Below are 4,564 nucleotides of genomic sequence, written 5' to 3' on the forward strand. Positions count from 1 at the left end.
CTTATGATAAATGCACATCAGACAGAACCGGCCTTTAGAGAATAAGTATCATAGATGGGATGAAAACTATAAATAGTAAAAGGAATACTATGAGATTATTACTTGACATGGTCTAATTTTAACCTCAAGGTTTCCCAAAAAAAATTGCAAAAAGAAATAAAGTCCACAAACAACTCTCTCAGTTGTATGTACGAAACAAATACTCAGAGGGATAAGACCTGGAAAAAGCAGAAAATTCAACTAGATTGACTACTAGACCCCTGCTCTGATCAGCTCCCATCTTTTCTGAGAGATTTTTGGCACCAGAGGCTTCCCTGCCTTGTGTGCCTGAGGAGGAGACGCCAAAGAGAGCAGTGGGGCCCATGACTGGAGAGGTGTGCAGTATCTGGAACAAAAGCAGCTTTGAATGAAGACTTGACAGTGATCAGATATGCTTGAACGAGTGGTCTTTATGGCATTTTCTATTTTGGGGTCCATGCTGGTAATAGTTTATGATGAAAAAAATGAAACCACAAAACCAGTTTCACTACAGGGATATATATTGGTCAAAAAAATTAAAAGAAATAATAAAAAAATTGAAGGAAATCAGACATTTCCATCAAAAAGCTTTATGAATGAAGATTCTATTGGGCCAGTGCTAACATGGAAAGATAGTTCTTAGAGTAATGACCTGAGATCCCCAAAGATCTTCATTGATATATAATTTGAACAGAAGGGCAACCCAACCAAATAATCAAGCAAAAACCTCTCATGCTATGGTTAACAAGTTTCTGGAAAATAGTTTGGAAATCATTAACCCCCCCAAATTCTAGCAAACTGTCATTGCTGTAGCATCGTCTTTCACTTATGTCTTTTATAACTTTGTACCTGTATGACTACTGTGTATAAAATTATCTGTCCTTTATTGACTATTGACTTTTAGAGCAATAATAACAATGCTATCTAGTCTTGTCTTTGACTTTCTACATGTGTTTTTTTTTAAATAGAATGAGCCAATGCTGTGAACATGAGCTAATACTTTGACACTTTCTTCCAAGTCTCACAGGCAAATTACAGGAGACAAAAACAAACTCCATGACAGATACTGATTTGTTATTTTAAATGCTCACTAATTGGTAGAGAACATTGATATGTTCGATACCTGTGACCAAATGTCTATGCTACTGGGCAAACAATTTCTTTTGAATCACTTTCCTTACTGTGTTTTTAACTTCTTTGTTTCAAAAACTATAGATCAAAGGATTTAACATGGGGCTCACAAAAGTATAAAAGACAGCTACAATTTCCCCCTGTTCTACAGATGCCTCAGAAGGGGGCCTCAGGTTCATGCTGAACAGTGTCCCATAAAAGATAGTGACAGTGGTCAGAAGGGACCCGCAGGTCGAGAAGGCCTTGTGCCTCCCCTATGCTGAGCAGATGCGCAGGATGGCTGAGAAGATGAAGATGTAGGAGATGAGGATGATGGTGAAAGAACAGGTGAGGTTGGCGCCAGCCACCATGGACATGACAGTCTCTTTGACGTAAGTGTCTGAGCAGGCCAGGACCATGAGAGGTGGGTCTGCACAGTAAAAGTGGTTGATTGCATTGAGTCCACAGAAGGAGAGGTGGAGCAGCAGGATGTCTGTGCCAGACCCTTTGCAAACCCATAAATATAATTAGCAGCAACAAGAGAGAGGCAGACACGTCAGGACACTTTGCTTCCATATGACAAGGGTTTGCAGATGGCCACGTAGTGGCCATAAGCCATCACTGTGAACATGTAATAATCTGTGATCACCAGGGCAATGAAAAAGTGGAACTGTATAAAGCAACCTAGCAAGGAAATGGTTCTTCTCTTGGACAAGAGATTAAGCAGCATCTGAGGAGTGACATTGGTGACGTAACAGAGATCTACAAAGGAGAGGTGGCTGATGAAGAAGTACATTGGAGTGTGAAGTTTTGAGTCAGTTCTGATTAAGAAAATCATGCTCAAACAGCCTAAATGTCCATCAACAGGTGACTGGATAAAGAAGATGTGGTATATTTATACAATGGAATACTACTCAGCTATAAAAACCGACAACATAATACCATTTGCAGCAACATGGATGCTCCTGGAGAATGTCATTCTAAGTGAAGTAAGCCAGAAAGAGAAAGAAAAATACCATATGGGATCACTCATAAGTGGAATCTAAAAGCAAAAACACAAACAAACAAAAACAAAGCATAAATACAGGACAGAAATAGACTCACAGACAGAGAATACAGATTTGTGGTTACCAGGGGGGTGGAGGGTGGGAAGGGATAGACTGGGATTTCAAAATTGTAGAATAGATAAACAAGATTACACTGTATAGCACAGGGAAATATACACAAAATTTTATGATAACTCACAGAGAAAAAAATGTGACAATGAGTGTGTATATGTCCATGTATGACTGAAAAATTGTGCTGAACACTGGAATTTGACACAACATTGTAAAATGATTATAAATCAATAAAAAATGTTTAAAAAATTAAAAAAAAAGAAAATCATGCTCACATTGCTGATTACCATGATGAGGTAGATGACTAGGAACCCTGCAAAAAGGACAGGCTGCAGCTCCGCCCCGTCTGTCAGTCCCAGGATAATAAACTCAGTCCCCACTGTGTAGTTTGTCCTTACCATTATGCTTGCTCAACTTCAAATGAGGCCTAAAGTAAAGGAAATAAAAATGCATTTGTCTTTGGTCATTTTTCCATTACCCACATCATGTCGTCGGATACTTAATCCTCTCTCCAACTTGTAAATGTGTGTAACACAAAGAAATAGCATAGCAAGTATGAGACTGATGTTTCAGGTACCTAAACTAATAGAGTTCTCTTGTGTATAGGCAGTCACACTCCCAAACCCTGTTTTGAAAGTCTTTTCATACTTGAAAATCTTGTATTATTTCCTGATTTAGTTTTCATAAATTGTTTACTTATACTTCCCTTAAACATTACTTTTCTTTGAAATTAGGATCATTTGTTTCCTATTATATCTTTTTTATTGTATTATATTATATTATTATATTACAGTGTATTAATTTCTGGTGTACAGCATGGTGATCCCATTATACATATATATTTATTTACATTCTTTTTTGTATTGTTTTTCCCTACAGGCTATTACAAGGTATTGATTATAGTTCCCTGTACTATCAGTATGCCTTTTGATGTGATATCAAAGCATCAGTCACATGTTTTCACAGCTACATGGACTCAAGGAGGTAGCACTGATAAATGACACGAATCCTTCTAGAACTGGACTCTGTCCACCAGCCCTTCTAAACTCACGATCATTTTCAGGATGATCCCTCACCCCAAAATGCATGTCCATTTCCCCTGCTCTTGTCTGTATCAATTGGCCCACATATCACCAAAGCTTTATACTCAGCTCAGGATATCTGAGCCTTTGTAAAATATGGCCAGTTATTGGGGGCATGAGTGTGTTCATGGGGCATGAAAGTAAATCCATGCTCTTTGTGTAGAAACAGATAAACACACTGCACATAAACCATATGCCTGTGGCACTTAACACCACACATAACAGTGATAGTAAATACTCAAGCTGGGAGAGGTTAGGGGAAAAATAAAATATAAAAAGACACTGGGGAGGAGACAATCATCAGAAGAATAGCAGAATTTAGATTAAGATGTTTGATAATTCATCAGAATATGTTTCAGGCCATAATTTTATTTTTGTTCATTAAAATATTTATTTCTGGAGTGTAAAGTGTATTTTAACAATGACTAATCCTACCTGTGAAAGAAGAGTGATTTCTAGTGACAGCGTGGCCGGGAAGGACCAGAGGAGTTTATAGCAGAATTGTCATAGAGGGACCAGCTCCCTGTGGTGCAATTACTTCCAGCAGACAGTCATTCAGACTATACACAACCACCACTGTTTTATTCTTTTTAAATTATAACCTGATTGAGAACATGATTTTTTTTGCCACTCCTCAGTATCATCAAGACATCAAATCTCCTGAAACTGAAGCAATGGGATTCATTATTTATTTTAATTTATGCCTGAGTGCCTCAATATTTGGAGACTTGACTTGGGGGAACTATTAAGTTATCTTGTTTACAAAGGATAAAATAGAGCATGGTGTGTGGAGTAAGTTTGGAGTCTAGAAAACTGTTGGAGATCAATCAAGTATTGTTGAACTTAGACTGGTTATTTCCTGATTTTATTTTATTTTTTAATAGGTATTATATTGCACAGCAATGGAGACATTGTGGGTATTCAGATAATATAAATGTGCTGGTGATTCTTCCTTTGTCAGCCTGCCCCACCCAGACCCGTTGTCTTGTCTCCAGCTGATTTTTGCCAGTGGGAGAAACCAGCAGCACGTCAGAGGTGGGAGGAAGAGAACAGTAGCCCAACTGCCCTTTCCTTTTCTCCCAGTTTCACAGAGAAGGCACTGGAGTAGCTGCATCCTTCCAAGCAATCCCCTGCTGGGGTGTGTGTTGAGAAGGTGGCCAGGGCTCTTCCTGGTTCTGGTCCTCACTGGACTCCAGACAGTTGTCCCTGCCCGGACCACATCAGTGCTACGTTGGA

At 38.7% G+C, this 4,564-nt stretch overlaps 1 pseudogene; it reads right to left on the reverse strand.

The window, feature by feature from the left end:
• Positions 1–1,160: 1,160 nt before the first annotated feature.
• Positions 1,161–2,647, reverse strand: LOC140694414 (olfactory receptor 5M5-like; annotated as a pseudogene).
• Positions 2,648–4,564: the final 1,917 nt, after the last annotated feature.

This window comes from Vicugna pacos, unplaced genomic scaffold (assembly GCF_048564905.1).
Source record: "Vicugna pacos unplaced genomic scaffold, VicPac4 scaffold_21, whole genome shotgun sequence".
Lineage (NCBI taxonomy): Eukaryota > Metazoa > Chordata > Mammalia > Artiodactyla > Camelidae > Vicugna > Vicugna pacos.